The following is a 20,325-nucleotide window of genomic DNA, read 5'->3' on the forward strand; positions in this document are numbered from 1 at the left end:
TCATGGCACAGAACTTGCAGCACAGAAACTTGTTGTATAACGACCTATGTCCTGGAAAGGATCCAAGGTTTGGCATATCCTGAGCAAACTCACACACAACCACTACTGACATCAGCACCAAAAGCTGTGAACACATTTCCCTCAGAAACCTTTTTTAGAAGATCTTGTCTTTACTAAACATCTCTGATCCATGGAGTGACAAATTAAGGATCAAGAACCTTCTCATCCTGAGGAAATCCAAGCCCACTTTTTGACAGAAAGAGGCAAACCCCCAGACTATCAGCTGGACTGCGCAGCAGGGCGAGGGTTGCTAGCCCTCCTGCTGAATTCGTACTATTGTTTTCTCTGGTGTCCAAAAGTCAGCAGGAAGGCAAGCGAAAGGGGATTGGACTGCACAGTCTCATGGTTTTGGGCTGCAAAAAGAACTTAGCTGCAAAGATGGAACTGGGCTCTATTCCCACTCATGTTATGCAACTCTAAAATGTAGCATTACAGAGCAGCTGAAAAATCACCAAATTACCAAAGATCAGAGGCAAAGAGGACCACAGCTCCAATATTCCTCTTCTATATTAGGACCTTGCCACAGTATGGTAGAAACAGTCTCTTTCCTGCTTATTCTTCTGGCTCGCAGAAGGCTTCCCGTTGACTGCAAAGTGCGGTACCTTCAAGTGCAGGGAGGAAAAATGCCATCCATGAAAGAGACAGAGGTCTCCAATCTTAATGGTTAAAAAGGAGTGGGAAGTTGCACGGGGATGGTTGTCCTTGTGAATTCAAATTACCTCTAGAGATGTAAGGAATCTTATCTGTATTTCCCATTCCCCAGGCACATATTCAAAACACTTACATTCAAATACCTGAATGCTTAGGAAAAAAACAAGTTGTCATTAATCCGAGCAGGTCTTAAACATGGTGATTCTTGCTTAGTTAGATACCTGTATTCACAAGACAAGCTGATGTTCTGAGTGAGTAAAAGCTACAAATTTACACCCTTAAATTGGAAGTCTGAACTCCCTTAAGGAACAGATAAGAAACAATGCTGCAATTCTTGCTTTCTATTGACAAGCTCTTAGCCCTTTGGAGACATCTGACTATTAACCAATCATGCAGGAGAGAAAGGTGCCTAATCTAAGCACTCTAAATCCCCTTACTATATACCTAATCCTACTAAACTGTCTCATCTGCTGGGTTAACACAAAGTAAATTGCTTTCTGTAATGCAATGTCTATCTATGAGCAAACCAGAAGGGTAATAATTTTGTTAACATAGACAGTACTTGCCATCATTTACCATTGGATATGCTGCAGCTGTACCTGAAAAGTAGCTAAATTTCTGTAATCTGTACCCTATTTCTTACCATTTTCTCTAAAGGAAACAAAGTCTGCAATCATCTGTGATGACAAATTTCTGCTGTGCCACAGAAGTGATCTGGAAGGGAGCCCTTGCATCTATGAAGACTTGCAATTGCTCACCATCGAGGTATATGCACTTAAAGAGCAGATGATCTGTGCAATTACACAGTATTTGTACACCTAAATGCACTGCACATGCAAGGCAGAAGGCTGTGACATGCCATAAACTTTAACTTCTGCTGTGTTTTAACAACTATGTATAACAGTCAGGTCTTTCAAGTATCCCATCCTGGATTCTGGTTTTGAGGCCACTATATATGTGAAGTTAGAAGTAAAAGGTGGTTTATTATTCTTCCTCCTTCAACATGAACTTTGTTGATTTCAGTCAATAAACTCATAGTAATGTGGTAGGCAGAAATTCACCTCAGAGAAGCTGGCTGTTTCAGACAAGCACTCTGCTAGAGATCAGCCAATCATTTCAGGCTTTTTCTTAATTTAAATAAATGCTACAGTAAACTATGGACATATGGATATGAATTAATCTGAAGTGAATAGACTGCAGACAAAATTCTTCTCTCATCTGGATTAGATTCATTGGCTTCAGTGGAACTATTCTGGATTTACAGTGATGTAATTTGCAACAACATCTGGCTTCAGATATATTAGAAAGGCTTGTTGTAATGGTCTATATCTCTGACTACTTATTCCACACTTTTGCGATGCTTTTCTTTGCTCTTACTGAGTACACAGAATTGTTGATTTGTGTCACATAAGCCTGTAAAAGCCTTACAGAATAAAGTATACATTTCCTTCAGGTCACCACTCTGTGGCACCTACCATGACACAGTCTACAATTGTCCTCTCTTTATTTTTTTTATTTTATATTATGTAACAAAAGTAAAGGAAAAGACCTCTCTCTTATGCCTGCTCTTCACATAGAGTGAGTCGATGCAACAAGCCAGTGGCATATATCTGGCAAACACCCTTTAATTCATGTGACTTTTCCTATAAATCTTCCTCTCTTCTTTGGGCAAAAGTATGTTGTGCTGACAGTTATCCATTCTATTCACCTTAGCACAGGTTTGTTATTATTTTGTTATAAACAAATAAATGCAGGGCAGAACCTTCCTCCTCTCAAAGCTGTGGCCAAATTCTCCCGCTCTGTACTCCAACATGATATTCTTAATGCTACTGCGGGGTAAACAAGAGGTAGGCTGAAAGTTACTATACCCCGGTCAGTCTGTGGATATGCTCAGTAGCATGTTCCTTTTCCTTGCAAGGTTTTCAACTGCATGCTATGTTCATGCTGATCATGAACTCTGAGTACAGTCTTCTCTGCCTTCAGAAACTGTCAATATGATGTTTTGCAATTTAGTAGAAAGGGTTTAATAATACTACAAGGCAACAGGGAACAAAAATGAAAATGGAAACATAGAATCATTGAATCATAGAATGGTTTGGGTTGGAAGGGACCTTAAAGATCATCTAATTCCACCCCCGCCTGCCATGGGCAGGGACACCTCCCACTAGATCAGCCTGCCCAAGGCATCATCCAACCTGGCCTTGAGCACTTCCAGGGATGGAACAGCCACAGCTTCCCTGGGCAACCTGGGCCACTGCCTCACCACATTCATCATAAAGATTTTCTTCATAATGTCTAATCTAAATCACCCCCTTCTAACTTAGAGCCACTCCCCTTGGTCCTATTACTCCATGCCCTTGTAAAAAGTCCCTCCCCAGCTTCCTTGTAGCCCCCTTCAGGTACTGGAAGGTCACTATAAGCCTTCTCTTCTCCAGGCTGAAGAAGCCCAACTCTCTCAGCCTGTCCTCATATAGGAGATGCTCTTGCCCTCTGATCATCTTCATGGCCCTCCTCTGGACCCATTCCAACAGTTCCACATCCTTCTTATGATAAGGATTCCAGAACTGGACACAGCACTCCAGGTGGGGTCTCACGAGAGCAGAGTAAAGGGGGAGAATCACCTTCCTTGACCTGCTGGCCACGCTTCTTTTGATGCAGCCCAGGATATGATTGGCCTTCTGGGCTGCAAGCACACATTGCCAACTCATGTCAAGCTTCTCATCAATCAGCACTCCCAAAGCCTTCTCTGCAGAACTTAACTTTTGCTATTACACCACGCGTGCGACAGTTGTTTTCTGTTACATATTGCAAAATTGTATCATTTGATCTTTTAATGGCGAAACTATACTTTACAAATATGTTTGGAAACATTCACACATGTTTCTGTTTAATTTTACAATGTTTGTTTGTCTAGCCTGAAAATTTAATTCCAAGATTATAATTTACTTAATGAATCTTAGATATGTAATTAATATATTGGTTTAGTCCAAGTGGCTACAAGGACAGTTATGGTAGCCAAAACCAATATTTGTGTTATTTGCCTTTCCTTGATCTTCTAATTAATTGGCACTTTCTTTAATAAAATCTAGTATTACAGTTGACTTTATTATTATTTCATTTATTTCATTACAGCTGGCTTTCTTTTAGATAATTTTTTCCAATTCTTCCCACAAAGAAAATATAATTGATATGCCATTATCATCTTTTAAAAGGCAGCTACATCCATCATAATGGATTACAAATTTGTCACCTTGAATCAATTTTTGTTCACAAGTTCAAAAGGAAATATAACTGCTTGAGGGCCCAGAAATATTTATTGTACATGTGGATGTTATTAAAGTTTATTGAAATCCTTCACCAATGAGAATTGTTTCTGTTTTGTTTTGCAACACGTACAGCACTAATGTTAAAAAGCCAGTGTCTTCATTGTCTAGAAAATAAATTGACAACGTAGCATTGACTTTGATGATTACCGATTCTGACTAGAGATGCAAACATATTAATGCAAAGTTTTATTTAATTAATACATGACAACTTTAGCTTGCCTAATTTAGGAAAAATGTGTTTCGACATAGTTTCTTGTATAACATTTTCCCATGATGACGTCTATTTTCAAATAAAAACTTCTTCTGCTAGTGACATCGTCAATAATTTACTTAGACTCTTTTCCTTGTAACAGAGCAGAGAGAGAAAATGGAAACTTAAGATTCATGAGAGTCTTGGTTTAAGACTTAGTGACAAGACTACATCTGGTATCAATACAGTTCCTCAGGATCTTGACCACATCTTTCATAAAGTGGTAAGTTCCGCCAAAAGGACGCATCTTGCTGGCTGCTAACTACAGCCTCCAAAAGGCTGAGCCTGGGCAGAGAAGGGATGCAGTGATGCTCTGCTGGAGGGAGAAAATTAAACTACATTTCTAATTACATTTTTATTAGTGGTGTTAATGGAAAGTTGAGCTCTTAAATCCCTTAGTAAGACATGCTTTCTTTGAAATTGTATAGCACAGTGACAGGAGTTAATGTGAGGGGGGTTTTCATTGGGTTTTTCTCCTCCCCACCCCCACCCCCCTTGGTTTGGACTAATTTTTGTTATACTGAATTACTTAAGCCTTTGGAAACATTTCTCCTTTTAAAGAACAAGATTTACAACATCAGAAGAAAAAAAAAAACAGATCAGTTGTCACAAGCAGATAGATATATACCATACTAGCAATCAGATGTGACTTCTCAATGGGTGTGGAAACCATCTCAGGGCACTGTGGATAGGGCAGAGTAGCAACCCGCAGCAGCCCCAGGTATAAATTTCACTATTTCACATGTAGCATTTGTTTTCTTAAAGAGCAGGATGAATTGATGCCTAAAGAGTTTCTCCTGGGACTTTAGAGGGTGAATTTGTATTTTTATTTCTGATCTGGAGAAACCTGAAGAGTATCTTCCACAAGGAGTTGTATATTCCACAAAAAAAATATATTTCATTATCTCACATGTTCAGAAGTGGAATTCTAGCAGAGCTACCTCTGAAATAATTTTACTTCAAAGCAGAAACATCTAGAAATGAGGAACAGATCTGTATGACTAATGAAGATTAAGCTGAAATTTCACACAGTCTTACTAGAGAGTTTTTCTGTTTCCACATTAAAAAGTCAATGTCATCCAAGCTTTGTAAAAAAATATTTACTTCTCAAATATATATAAAAAATGGTTTTGCTTTATTCCAAAGAACTGTAGACAGACGAATCCAATGTATGTGCTGTATGATGACATTTAATTTGCGGCTTTTAAGTTCCAGTAAGGATGTTTCATGTGGCTTTCCTAGCAATAGCAGCTTTAAATCTGGTTTAACTGGCTGGGCTATATTTCTTTGATCTGAAAGCATCTTTTACTTACGTGAAGCTGCAGTCTTAAGTACTGCTTCATTTGTCAAGGAATATTAGGATGTGATCATAAAGAAATTTAAATGCATAGATTGGCAGATGCCAGAACGTCCCCGTGTCTTTGACACTTCAATTAAAATAGAGGAGTCTAGGGTTCATTGTCTGTGATGCTGGGAGTATATTTGTTCCTCACGCTGTGGGGACTGGGGGAAAAGTATTTGTTACATGAAGTTTCCTCATCTCTCTTCACAGAAGTGTAGTCAACCTTGTTTTACATGGGTCTGTGGTGTGAAACTTGTCTAAAATAGCTGTATCTGAGTATGGAAGAATCCCTATTGTCACTACTATCACTTTTCAGCCTATATCCTGGTATGATGGGGCCCTAGCAAGAGAAAGCATCCAAGCTTGTGACTGACTGGAGGAGGGGTCATTCCACCAGCAGAAAACTGCTCCTGCAAACACAAAGTACCCCTACAAAGGTTGTCTGCCCTGGCTCAGTCAGCACAGCTGAAAAGCAGAATCTTGGTAATAGAGTCAAGACTTTGAGGCAACTGAACAATCTAGGATTTGATCTCATTCAAAGATGTCCCTTTGCTGTTTTACACACAGTTTTGTGTCTGTTGCTCTGTTGGGATGGACATCCTGCCAATTTTAGTTCTGTGCTTCCATTTGGTGTTACTGAATAGCTGAAAACTGAAAAGAATTCTCATATGGAACTGAATAGGAAGATGTGCACTGAGAAGTGCCTACTCTATATTTAATTCAATCAGCATTAAGTATTCAGTCTACATATGGATCACTTCAGGGCTTTAATGGTGTTTTAAGGAAACATCAAACAAAATTGCGAATGTGTATCTATATACATATCATATGACGAGAACCTCTGATATTTAATGGTTACAGTTTGGTCTGAAAAGCTGTATTTGTGTGGCATTTTCAAATTTATTAAATGAAGAGAATGCTACGTAAGATTGGATGCCTATTGTAGCTTCTCTGTACACACACTTAAAGACATGATGGACTTTCACATACTGCGAATAAAATCTATTTTGTAAAAATCAGCAGTTCTACAGTTGTAGCTAGCAGAGGGCCACCCATTAATTACATATATTATACACCTGGAATATTTATGATGTTGATATACCGAGAGAGAAAATGATTGTTACAATAAAAAGAGGAAAGTAATAAAATTATTAAGCTTGCCCTAAGTTTCCACTAGCTGTTTTCTAATTGCTGTCAACTGAGTTCAAAGTGTTAAAGGAACCAAGATTTTCTCCTGTGGCATTTTTTTCCTTAGATTTCTCATGCATTCCCTTTTCTGTGAAACTCTGCTTAGTAAATATTAATTTACCCTCAATTACTAATGACAAGTGAAAGAAACCCTCGCATTCATCAGGGCCACAGCCTCAGGACATACGTTTGTCCTTCAAAGCGTTCAACCATTCAACAATTAGAACTAATAGTTACTCCAGGCTATCGAGGCTGAAACATGCAGTGTTCTCCTAATGCCGAGCTCTCTGCAGAAACAGTCATGGTGGTCTTACAACCTATTGACTTCAACAGCAAAAGTTGGGAAAGTGATTTGGAAAACAGACAAATTAGATGCAGAGTGATTGTCTAAAATGTGAGAACACGTGAGGATTGGGGAGGGGAATTAGTCAATTAGTTCAGTAATTCATTAGCTGTGTAAGAGCTCTGTTGCTTCTCACATGGACTAAATTTGAAAAGGTGGAGATTTGGCTAAGCAAACGCAAAACAAAATAAATAACTAGAAAATGCTAAACCAGGACCATAAATGATTGATATTTACATTCCGGTATGTTCCCATACAACACCAAGGAACCTTATATGTGAAGCTTCTACCCTTAAGTTTTCTTTGCTGGGAGCTTCACTTAGAAATAGAGAAAATCCCCCAGCCTCTGCAGAAGCAGCTGAGGCTTTGTATTTGGATGTAGCTGCAAAAACATGCACAAATATTTCTACTGGAGACCTTCACTTCGTACTTCATTATCTTCCCAATATAACATAAAGGCCAGTATGCTTAAAGAGCTCTGATTGATACAGTTGATATTCTTTTCTTTTCTTCTTTCATTATTTAACAATGAAGAGATTCTTTAATTACAGCAAGCAGAACAAAAGCGTATAGTCAACCCAATTGATATCAATGAAATAGGAAAATTTGTAGACAAAGATAGCTTATAGAATGATAAATGACTTTTTTAAAATCAATTAAACGATCAATGAAGATGTTCATTTTAGCCAAACATTTCCTTTTCCTTATTGTAACATTATAGACAAATGTCTATAGCGTGATTACCTGTGTCATGAGACTCATGTCCCATAAAGAAATAGGAAGATAAATAATAACTCCAGAACTGTATTTACCAAGAATAAAAACTGTTCATACTTGATGCTTGCACCTAAGCACACATCAAAATTACTTTTACCAGTGTTCTGCCACTACAATGTATTGGGCAGTGAACAAAGAATAAGCATCTGGCCCTTACCCAAGATAATTCCCAGTGGAAGTGAAAGACAAGAGACAACCAACACGTGCACATGACAAAGGGCAGGAGAACACAATGATGCATTACAGGATCAGGACACTGTCTCTCACAGTATTAAGTGGAAAAAAAGAAACTGTAATTTGTAGAAGTCTAGAAGATGTTGACATTTTTGTTGATCTATAAGGGAGCAAAACCGGATTTAAGCATTTGAGAGAAAAAGTAAAGCCACAGTTTTGTTTATAAGAAATTACAACAAAAATAAAAGATGGTTAAGCATTAGGGCTGTTTTTCAAAGCAACCTCCCAACTAGCTATCTGGAAGGTAGAGGTATGTGGACTGTAAATGACCACACCTAAAACTCAAGTTAGTGTTCCCTGGACACCCTTCATCACCAGCCACTGTTACTTAGAGGTTACAAAGGACCTTCTGTGAAGACTCCAAGTCATGCCAGGATACCACCAATGATGGAGACTATCAAGCTTCCACTGAATTAAATAAAAGACAATGACAATAAATTCCTATTTAAAAATTTCCTTGTGGTTAGTACCAGGACCAGAGGTAACATTTACTGCTCAGAAAAAAAAAAAAATTAGCTCTTCATTTTTTACTATGCCGTAAATATAAGAAAATGTGTAGAATTTATTCAGATTTATCAATATTCTTTCAGTATGTATTACTTCTGATATCCCATGTGTTATACAGAGTTTCACAGATAATAGAAGAAAATATATATCAACAAGAATTAAATGATACATGGTTCATTTGACAAACTGCAGCTAAACATTTGCACAAGAAAGCAATGAGGAGATTTCTAGCAGATGAGTTTTTCTGACTCATCAGTATATAAAGTGAATATAAAGTGAATATTTATTGAATGTGGAAAAATTAAATTATGGCATATTACAATATAAAGCACAAAAAGCTTTGAAGCATGGCAATAAAAACAGGTATTAACAATAAGCAGAGTTGTCAGAAAATATGAACAACCAGTAACCATCCCTGATTACTGAAGGATAAAATATGAAAACAAAAGTCAGGTACATTTCTTCCCCATGAAAAAAAATATTCCCTGTTCTCCCTAATGATATTGGTGGCTTGACGTACTGCTGAATTTAGAGGAATTACATGGGAATGTGTAGGCATTTTTTTCAGGGTTTTTCCAGGGTTTTTTAAATTAAGAAAAACTATAATTATTTTAGAGTTTGAAGCACTCCCACTATGACATTCAGTCTGGTTTCTTTAAAGGAAATGATGACATTTCTTCTGTCAGTTTTCTAACAGTCCATCAGTTGAGGGAATTAGATTTTGGGAATCCAAGATGGAAGGCAGAAAATGGCAAATTGCAGCAGGTAAGGGGAAAAAAAATCAACAAGAAATAATGCAGAGAGAAAGGTAGTAAAAGAAGTCAAGAGGATGAGAAAAGAAGGCAGAAAGATTGGGTTTTACCAATTAAAGACTCTTTGTAAAGGCAGAAGGAGACAAGAATAGCCCAGCAGGTCTAAGAAGAAGCGACAGAGTTTTGGAGTATGGGTTTGTAGCAAAAAGATGGTAGATTCAGGTAAAATATACTGGGAACCTCTAAACTGATGTAATGGTAAAGGGAAGTTAAGGGAATAGTTCAAGCATCATGAAATGAGTTCCCTTAATTTATACACCATATGTTTTGAAACAAAACATAGCTTAAATTTGCCAACTAGATTTTATTCTTACTTTCCAGCTTTGTTTAGAAAATGATCAAAAACCTAAATATAGCTAAAACACATATTCTATTAAAACTACCTCATTCCTAAGATGGATTCATGTTTGTAATAAGTGTTGAAAGTTTCTTCTTTTCTAATCTTTAAAAAAAAATCTCTCAAAATGATTGTAGTCTGTTCTTATTTTATGTCTTTTCTTAGGCCAGTTGGGAAAAAATGAGATGCAGTCCTCCAGGCATTTTGTTTTCTAACAGAACCTTTCCATATAAAAGAATTCACCCTGGCTTATTGATGCAGATGAGAGCTTATTCTGCAAGTAATTCCTCTCATAGCAGTGGCGTCCTTAACTAATAAAGTTTCTTGCCATTGTTGTGTCCTATTAACATGGTCCTTTATTTCTTCTGCTCTCTTCCTGAAGCGAAGTCTCCCTACAGACTTAGGTCTTCTACCCTAAATCTCAATTTTGTTTGGAAGTCAGGGAAACAAGCTGTGACCCTCCTAAACCAGATGTCTACTGCACTCCTTTAATGTCTTAGAAGTATTTTTTCAGTTGCATTTCCCTAAAATCACATACTATGATATTCACTGATTCAAAGAATTGTGAAATACAGAAGTTAAATCAAGAGACAGAATGTTTTAGTAATAGCACCTTTTGACTATATATGTATTAGCTGTGTGGACATAAAATACATAGTCTGTAAATTAAACACTTGGTTGCATCATGGCCTGTAATTTACAGCTACTTACTGATCATCACGTTACCAGGCCCTTAAGATTTCAGTTGATACAATTCCAATTAACTGGATATTCAGAATAATCTTACCTGAAATGGATCATATGGAAGACATTTTGGGGAACATGTCTTCTGCCAGAAATATAAAGTTAATAAAGATAACTGGGAAGCAGGAAAGGCTGTGTGTTTTTCTTTTCTCTAAAACACTATGAGGGAAAACAGAAAATCCATATTTTTCACAAGGAAATGTCTGTTTTCAGAAAATAGATACTTTTCTTCCAGCTTTAAGAAATAAAATGCAAATGAGCTCCACATGCTGTCCAAAGGATTCAGGAGTACTTTGACAGGCATCAGTAATGGGCATATCATTCCAAGTATGCAGGTGCAAATAGAAATGGTACGTGTGCATTTAGCAGCACACGCTTGTCAAGAATTTTCATGTAAAATCAGGAAGGCAAAAAAATGTCAATTTTTGAAGGCATATATCTGGAACTATCTCAGTCCACATAATGGCTAACAGTTCTGTTTTGAAATGATTCCTCTCACTAGGATCATTGTCTGCTTGTGTTGTTAAGCAGATTGTAAACCCAGCAGCTTGATACAGGTGATGTTATGGTATTCTCTTTTTGCAAGAAAAGGAGAGGAGACAGAGGAGAGAACACTGTAGGGTGTAACTGATGTGTTAAGAAGTTTCTTTGGGAAATTGATGTTATAGCAATGTACAATAATTGCGGCTCTCAAAAGTATTACAGGCATTATTGTCTGTTGGACATAAAGACAACACATTTGCTTCACAAAGAGTATTCAGTTTAACTACAGACTTGGCACAAGAAATACTGCAGTTAGTAAATGACAGAGTAAAAGCAAGAATTACAGTTACGAGGTTGTGAAATTCTGGTATGTGTCATGAATACTTTGTACGACCTCAGCACACTTCATACTAGAGTTTGGCTGGACTATTTATATGACAGGGAAAGTTCTGGCCTTATTATACTACAGTCACTGGTCACCCACTTAGCACCCTTGCCTGTTTTTTCCTCAACCTGACAACAGTAAGTAGCTCTTGTTTTGTAAAACAAAATACAAATTTAACCCACATTTCTAGTAAGGTCATAACTGCTGAACTATTGGTGTCTTTGTAAAACTCATAGAGACTGATATTGCCTTAATCAGAATGACATTTTTGTATTAATTATCCCTTTAAAATCCCTAATGATTTTTTATTATCTAGAGCTGGTGGCAAAGTATGAAGCCACCAGAAGACTAAGAAAGCATTGTTGCTGGAGGACAGGCAAGTCCTCTACTCCTGTTGCCTAGATTGGGTGCTCCTAAACATTTCTAAAGCTTGAAATCTTGAACTTACATTGTTTTGAGAGAGTTAGCTGATGTCAGTTTGGTGCACAAGTTCCTGTGGGACATCCCACATGCAATTGCAGGACACATGATATTTGTTGCCTAGTTATAACCATGGCCAAGCTTCTGTGTACTGCATGAAGATACTGTAGAGCTGATTGGGGATATTCAACTTGCATGCCATGAATACTTCAATATATTAACAGCTTATTTACTTCTGCATGGACTTGGTCCTCAAATTTCTTTATTGTTGATTCTACAGATCGTGTCTTATTACGTATGTCCACAGGAACATATTTGTGTAACTCTTCAGCTGGAAGTACTATGTTTCTTAACAAGGGTCACAAGAGTTTCCTTAGGACCAGCTCAGGAATGTTATATTAAGTGAATATATAAACTCTTAAAATTTATGAGGTGTTGCTCTATATTTGAATGCAGATCTTCTGTGATATTTTTATGGGCCTCCTACTAACTATTAAAGCAAGAGGTTTTCCTGTTGACTCCCTTAGATTCTTAGACCAGGCTTTGGATGAGATCTTTCCTGTGCATTTTGTTCTGCTGCAGGAGAACCCAGCTATCGTGATGAGAAACTCAATGAAGGAGCCACTGGAAGCACTCTGGAATTTGGATTGAAAGCAGTAGAAATGTATCTACACTAGGAGATCATAAAATGGGATATGGATTTGATGGGTGAACAGTGTGGTGGATAACAATCTGGTTGGAGGGTCGTATTCAGAGAGTAGCAGTCAATGGCTCAAGGTCCAGATGGAGATCCATGACTAGTTGTGTCCCTCAGGGGTCCGTACTGGGACCAGTGCTGTTTAATATCTTCATTAATGATACTGACAGCGAGATCAAGTGCACCCTCAGCAAGTTTGCAGATGGCACCAAGCTCAGTGTTGCAGTTGCCACACTGGAAGGATGGGATATCATGCAGAGGGACCTGGACAGGCTGGAGAAGTGGGCCTGTGAGAACCTCATGAGGTTCAATAGGGCCAAGTGCAAGGTCCTGCACCTAAGTTGGGGCAATCCCCATTTCACTGCACGATGAGGGATGATGTGATTGAGAGTAGCCCTGTGGAGAAGGAGTTGGGGGTGGCTGGTTGATGACAAGCTCAACATGAGCCAGCAGTGTGCACTCACAGCCCAGAAAACCAACTGTATCCTGGGCTGCATCAAAAGACAGGTGGCCAGTAGGTCTAGGCAGGTGATTCTCCCCCTCTACTCTGCTCTCATGAGACCCCATCTGGAGTATCATGTCCAGTTCTGGAATCCTCAACATAAGAAGAATATGGAGCTCTTGGAATGGGTCCAGAGGAGGGCTACAAAGGTGATCCAATAGCTGGAGCACCTTCCCTATGAGGACAGGCTGAGAAAGTTGGGGTTGTTCAGCCTGGAGAAGAGAAGGTTCCGAGGTGATCTTATGGTGACCTTCCAGCACCTGAAAGAAGCCCACAGGAAACCTGGGGAGGGACTATTCATAAAGGCTTGTGGTGATAGGACGAGGAGGAACGGGTATAAACTGGAGAAGGGCAGATTTAGACAAGACATTAGGAAGAATTTCTTCATTATGAGAGTGGTGAGACACTGGAACAGGTTGCCAAGGGCAGTTGTGAATGCCCCATCCCTGGAGGTGTTTAAGGTCAGGTTGGATGGGCCTTGTGTAACCTGATCTAGTGGGATGTCCCTGCCCATAGCAGAGGGGTTGGAACTAGATGATCTCTAAGGTCCCTTCCAATCCTAATTGTTCTATGATTCTACGACTCTGTGATTTGTTTTGGTTTTATTTTCTGTAGTAAAAAGAAGAATAGAGAAGAGTGAAGCCAACATGTAAAAATACTAATTTCTTAGGTCAGGGCTCCCATAGGTCCAGAAATATCACAGAATATGTTTCCTGCAATAGCAGCAGTTCCTTGTCCTCCGCAACTGGGAAGCACAGGCTGTGCTTCCAAACATTGTATACATTTCCTTTTCTGTGAATGTGTTTGCATTTGCATGTGTTCATATGTACTAAATACATAATATATCTTAATTATATCCAATTTTGAGGAAACTTTGGCTGTAATTCTAGTTTTAAGTATTTGGAATGGTTTTTACTTTATATTAACTTAATGGGTTTGCCTGTTTTTAATGAGCATGTTTAGTACAGTGAGACATTATAGTCACTCAATAGAATGTAAGTTGCTTTCTTGTACGTTATGTTGCAGGCCAGATTCTGACTGATTAATACATTGCAGGTGTCAGCCAAAATACAAAAGGGTAAGGAGGAGAGTAAGGAGGTGAAATTATTCTTTCTTGCTGGCAGGCTGCTCTTGGTGGGGGTTGCAGAAGACACTCCATGAGTGGCTTGGAAAGAGATTCTGCTTAGAAGTATGGCCCTAGAAACAATATTTCTATCATCCTTTCCATTTGCACAAATTATTCCCACTCCTGACAGAAAAAAAAAATAATAGCAAAGGAAAACAAAAAAACAAACAAAAATAAACAGGCAAAGGGGCCCTTTCTGAGGCTATTGCCAGCCGAAGTACAGATGCCCATTAAAGTTAGCTTTGCACCTGAGGGGGGTCTGCTGAAACATTTCTTTTGTCTGGTTGCCCATCTGTACAAACAAACATCAGACTGAGAAGACCTGCATAGTAGCTTAGAGAAACGTTGTATATTTTCATTGTTTGATTAAATCTTGTCTAAATTGTCAGTTGTATAATAAGAAGAGCTGCTTTGCTCTGAGGTGCTAGCTGTCAGTGGTTATTTTTAATCATAATCTAACAACTACCAGATACAGCTATTTGGCAATTGAGAACTAACATTTTTCTTATTTAGGGTGATAGGAATGAAGCAAACATAAATCATAATGTACTCATTTTCCCATGTCTGAAAGTGCTTAATACTGAACATTTGCCTGTATTTCAAGACAAGCAATTCATGGTTATTACCAGAAAAATGTACATTTAAAATCGTTACTAAAGTTACTACTACAGAATTCATCAACTGTTTCTCTTTCCTGGGATAATCCCACTAAAACACCTTTGAAGAAAGTACTAGTTCAATCTCACTGAGGAGAATTGCTAAAACCATTGTAAACAACCATAGAAACAATGTATACATTAGTATGAATGGGTTTATGCCAATTTACACTTCTGAAGCATTCTTGTGCTAATCTTTGAACTTTAGGTGTTTGTCAGTAGAATAAATTTTAGTCCTTTAAATAAACTCTTTTTACAGAAAGCCTTCAGAATTTTTTTGAACTAAGTCCTGATAATGTAAAGCATGTCAAATACCTAAAGAAGCCAGCTGATAACCATTAAATAAAAAAGAAGACAAGCTCAGACCTTGAATACTTAATTTCATTGGGACAGCAAACATCCTGAAAACTAAGTACACAGGTTAAACTAAGTGTATAGGCTCCCTCTCACAAGGGGCTTCATCATGGTTTTAAATCACAGCATGGTGCTGTAGGCTAGACAGAGCTGTACTTTCCATCTGGAGATATTTTGACTGACTCATGGGGGTTTCTGAACAGATCTAATGACTCTTCATAGGATGTAATATAACCACATGCTTTGCACGCTAGCATGGACAGTGTAAAGGAGACTGACCTCTTTCTATTCTCTTTGGGGACCTCAGAAATCTATTTGAAGTATAATTCAGGTCTCGCACAAGGAAACTTTCCTGAATTAGCTGTGTAATGGTTTTGGGTTTTTTTTAAGCAGCCCTACCTCACCTAAAAGTATCTTTCTGTACAATATAGCCTGGAGAAAAACTAGATATTCAACAGCTACTGAAAAACAGGCATCTCAGGAAGACAGAGAATTCGAGGCAATTGAACTAAAAATGTCAATAAATGTGTGACCAAAAAGGAAATCTGGGATCTGAGATGGTTTTCAGTTCCTAGTGATAACCTCAAACCATTAAGTAGTGCCTTTCTCTACCCCAGAATCTCTCTCAGTGTAGTTTTTGTTCTTGATCATCTCTAGGAATTACAAAAAACAAGGATATCACCTGCAGGTTCACAATACGTGAGACTCTTGACAAGAAAAGTGGGGAGTGGTCCACCTGCTTCATGACTGAAAAAGTGCCCTTATTATACAAATGCCACTTGTCCACTGTGTTGTATTGCAGGAAACCCATTACCAAGAGGTCACCAACTTGCTGATCACCAGCTATTTTCCTAGCATATAGTCAGCATGATGGACCAGGACTTCAGCACCAGCTCTGCTGGAGGTAGGAGAGGTTTACCAGGCAGACCTAATTGACAACAATCCACAGCAATAATGATCATTGTTTCCAAGGACTTTCAACTGGGCCACTACAGTTACAGGGAGGAAGCTCAGAAAGACGCTATGGTTTTCTGGCAGCTCCACTACTATTTTCCACAAGAAGTTACAAGTGTTGCTCCCCAGAGCAACTGGGGCTGGTTCTGTTTAATATCTTTATTAATGAGCTGAATGAGCGGATTGAGTGTGCTCTCAGTAAGTTTACAGACAATGTTGAGTGGAGTGTTGATCCGTTTGAGGGAAGGAAGGCTTTACAGAGGTATCTGGACAGGCTGAATTGATGGGCTGAGACCAACTGTATGGGGTTCAACAAAGCTAGCTTCTGGATCCTGTACATGGGTCAGAGAAACCCCATGCAATGCTACAGGCTTGGGGAAGAGCGGTTTATTTAAAGCCATATAAAAATAGTATCACTGATATTTCAGGAAGTCTGTAGGGTGGGAGGGACTCTAATGACATCTGAAAATGCTGATCCTCCTAATAGAGGAGCTAGGAATGTGAAGGTTGATTTCAAACTCATTGCTTTGATGAATACAATCAATACCATCGAAGCCAATCAGTTTGTGTGAGCTAAGATTAAAATGCATTACACTGACTTTCACGAATTACATTACACAAGGATTAATCTGGTGTAAACAGCATCAGAATGAACATCAAGGTCTCCGTTACTGATGTGCTTGTATGCATTGCCCGTGTATAACAGATGGTCTATAATATCTTTAACAACAACATTCAAGGTAAACGTGAATTTATAGATCTACATGATATAAACTTAAATTGCTGCCAACCACTTCTGTTTGATTACTACACTTCAGTGTTTGGTCTCACTAAACTCTGGCATCCTTTGGACTTGACAGATTAACACATATATGAAGAAATTTGCATATTTATTTTAAACCAGATGTTTTTCAAGCAGTACAGCCAAAATCCCATCATCACTATAATCACATTGTGTTTTGTTAACATAATGGAACCATTAAAATTCCATGGCATGCTTCTTTGTTAGGAAGAAAGAGTTATCAAAGAATTTTCCAGGTGAATTCTAAACGAAGCCTAATTAAGAAGAAAGAGTCAGATGCTCAATGAATATTAATTTTCTCCATTTACACCACTGGTGGAACTGGCTTATATCAGAGTAAGAATATTATTTCATTTTGCAATAGCTGTCAATTATTTTATAGAAAATTTAGTTGGATTAAAACTTCATTATATTAACAGCGTTCAACAAGCAGTGAATAACTAACTGGTCTATATATAGTGTATTAATTTTACTATTAATATCCATAGATCTATATTTGAGTTTGGGCTTTTTAATAAGATTTCTGAAATTATAAATTTTTCATTGGCTCACATCATAAGGCATTTGGCAATTTTATATGAAGATCAATATTTGGTAATACTTAGAGCAATTAATCACTGTTAAATCAACTAGTCCAAAGTTCTGGAGTGTAAAGAACAATAGTGACATTGTTTTATTAAAACTATAAAAGAAAGTCACACTCCGTAGAGTGATAAAAAAATAAATCTCCTGTAAGAAAGAAAGATTATTATTTTTTTAAAAAGCAGCCAAGAAGAACTGGGTGAGGTTGGAGACTACATTCAAGTAGACCTTTCTAATTCAATGTGACATTGTTTTTGTAAAAGAAAAATTCCAGACAGTCAGAAAGCAGAGAAGATACCCAGGAAAAACATACATTTGGCCATTTTAATAGTTTGTATTAAAAAATAAGTAATGTCTTGGGGCCAGGAACTGCCTTTTGAGTTGTGGCACTGAGAAGTGAGCACAGAAGTGAAAAAATGACACACCTTTTCACTTAGCATTTCTTAGAGTGTCCTTTCCCAGATGACTAGGAGAGCTGCAGGCAGCAAAAGGAATCTCACAGCAGCTGAGACCCTGAATACCTCATTACAGGTCTCATAAGACACACAGATGCTACAGCAAGAGATGAATTTTATTGAGGTTATTTAAATTTCAGATTTGCTTAGGGGCTATGCACAGTATGAAACAGTTAAGCCTGCACCATAATAGGCCAGGCAGAGGGAAAGAGCGGAATATATTTTAAGTAATCTGGAGCATGATGGTGATGCAGTATCTTAATATTTTATTCTGGCCAAATGAAGCAAAAGACAAGAGATGCTGAGAGAAGGAAAGAGGCAAAGATTGATCTGAATAAAACTAGAGCTCAGAAATGAGGCAGGTCTATTAATGTGGTAGCCACTGAAGTACGAAGAAGTTAACTGAACATTGTCAGAGACCTGTCCAAGAGTCAATGGAAAACCAAACTAGATATGATGCAAAGCCAGCTCTTGGCACAGCGTAGAGAGTGCTGCAGTCAGAGCTGGATAAACCTCAGCTGCAGGCATGTCATGTGCTGTTGCAAAATATCATTGGACATTTCCGAGCAAATGCCTGGCAAATTGTGGTCTCAGAGAAGTTGACTGGATAAGATCTATGGCATTTCATTATGATGTGTTTGTTAAAAAGCTGCGTCTGAAATGTTTGAAAAGGTCAGTATATACAGGCATGATCTAGCTTACTAAGTACGAAGCTTTGGCTTTAATGAGGTCCGTGTAAGTCATGGTAAAGTTGACTGGATCACAGGAACACTTAGAAACATTTAAGAACTTCAAATCTAAACAAGGCACAACACTAACAATAGGAAATGGTAATTGTAACCAAAATGTTAAAAATGTGCCTTTTTGTGGGGCTTTCACACAATCTTACCATTCACACAATTTTGTCATTCAAAATAATTATTCCTTGAAAAAGCATTTTCTTCTCTCAATAAGGAGCAATATTTACATAAACATAAAATTTTTAAGAAACTGCTGTGTAAGGATAACTTCTAAGAAGGTTAGAAACATCTTTTCTAAGAAAGCTAGAAAGCTTGTTTCTAAGAAAGCTATCTTTAGACTTCACCAAGCCAGTGAAAGCCTGTTATAAATTAATTCAATGACTGCTATTGTGGTTTCACTCCCATTTTTTTATGATTGTAAGAAAATTATGCATAATGCTAAATCATGAATGTGTGAATTCTGAAGATTTTATTTGGTAAGGATCTTCCATAAACATTAGGTAATTAATTAATATGGTTTGAAGAGTTTCCAAACTCAGCTTACACTTGCTTTACCACTGAAGTGCTGAGGAAACCAATAAATCAGACCAAAGAAATTGTCATTTCTGATCACTAATTTACAAGAAAAGGAAGTGAAGGCTTCCTTCTTCCTTCAGCAGTTTTCCTCCTCTGCATCAGCCTAGAGAGAGACCTGAAAAAAAGTATTTTACTAACTTTTCTATGCTTCACACTCTTCAGCCCTTGGTTTTTCAGCTGTCACCTAATACATTTTCTTCTAATAGTTCTACACTGGAAGTGAATCCATATCTGCAGTAAACTAGAAATGAAATGGTTTGAAACAGAATGAATTTGATTAAGAAGGAGAGGAACACATTTTTAGAAACTTATCTGTCTTCTCAGTTCACGCTGTTTTGTTAGGACTTCAAAATTTTTGGTTTAAACTTTCATTTAACCTCGGCCTTCAACAATGCCGATCGTAATATTAAACTTTTACCAGAAAGGTAATAGCAATAATATACCATGAAATTTCAGTAACAAAGGCCTGTGTAAAACTTGACAATGGTTTGAGATTTGTACTTGGATGCATGTATTTATATCCCAACGGCAAATGACCTACAAGTTTGGTGTGAACAAACACAAACAATCATGAAAATGTTAGCAGAACTCAGATACTTCAAAAGATTTTCCTTTTCAGTCTCCCTCTGTCTTCTTTATTAAAAAATGTAAAATGAAAACCAGAATGAAATGCTAGGGGAAAAACATTTTGGGAGATTTCCTTCAGTTGAACTGCACTGATTATTGACTGAAATAATAAGAGTGACTACATCTGCTGAATCCAATGACTCCTCAAAGCCTTTGGAGTCCAAGAAGAGTGCATCTAAGCTTGCTTTCAGACCACTGTCTTGAGAGGTGACAACTAGACCTCAGCTCTACACTCAGCCTGGGACTTAAAATCCTCTGTTCCCAGGGATTATGGTTTATAACATGACAGGCAAACACATGGCACCCAGACTTTGCAGATGCCTTTCACACTGCATTGCTCTTCCCTTAATATTGCATAGATAGAGATCCCTTAACAAGAACACCATCCTGAAACC

The 20,325-nt window shown here is 37.9% G+C and overlaps 1 protein-coding gene across 1 annotated transcript in view; it reads left to right on the forward strand.

The window, feature by feature from the left end:
* TRMT44 (tRNA methyltransferase 44 homolog) overlaps positions 1-19,612 on the forward strand; it is a 335,844-nt gene extending 316,232 nt beyond the window's left edge. The window contains exon 10 of the mRNA XM_069856400.1: positions 19,592-19,612. The gene's annotated coding sequence lies outside the window, so the exon portion shown is untranslated. The remainder of the gene's footprint in view (positions 1-19,591) is intronic.
* Positions 19,613-20,325: the final 713 nt, after the last annotated feature.

This window comes from Phaenicophaeus curvirostris, chromosome 4 (genome assembly GCF_032191515.1).
Source record: "Phaenicophaeus curvirostris isolate KB17595 chromosome 4, BPBGC_Pcur_1.0, whole genome shotgun sequence".
Taxonomy (NCBI): Eukaryota; Metazoa; Chordata; class Aves; order Cuculiformes; family Cuculidae; genus Phaenicophaeus; species Phaenicophaeus curvirostris.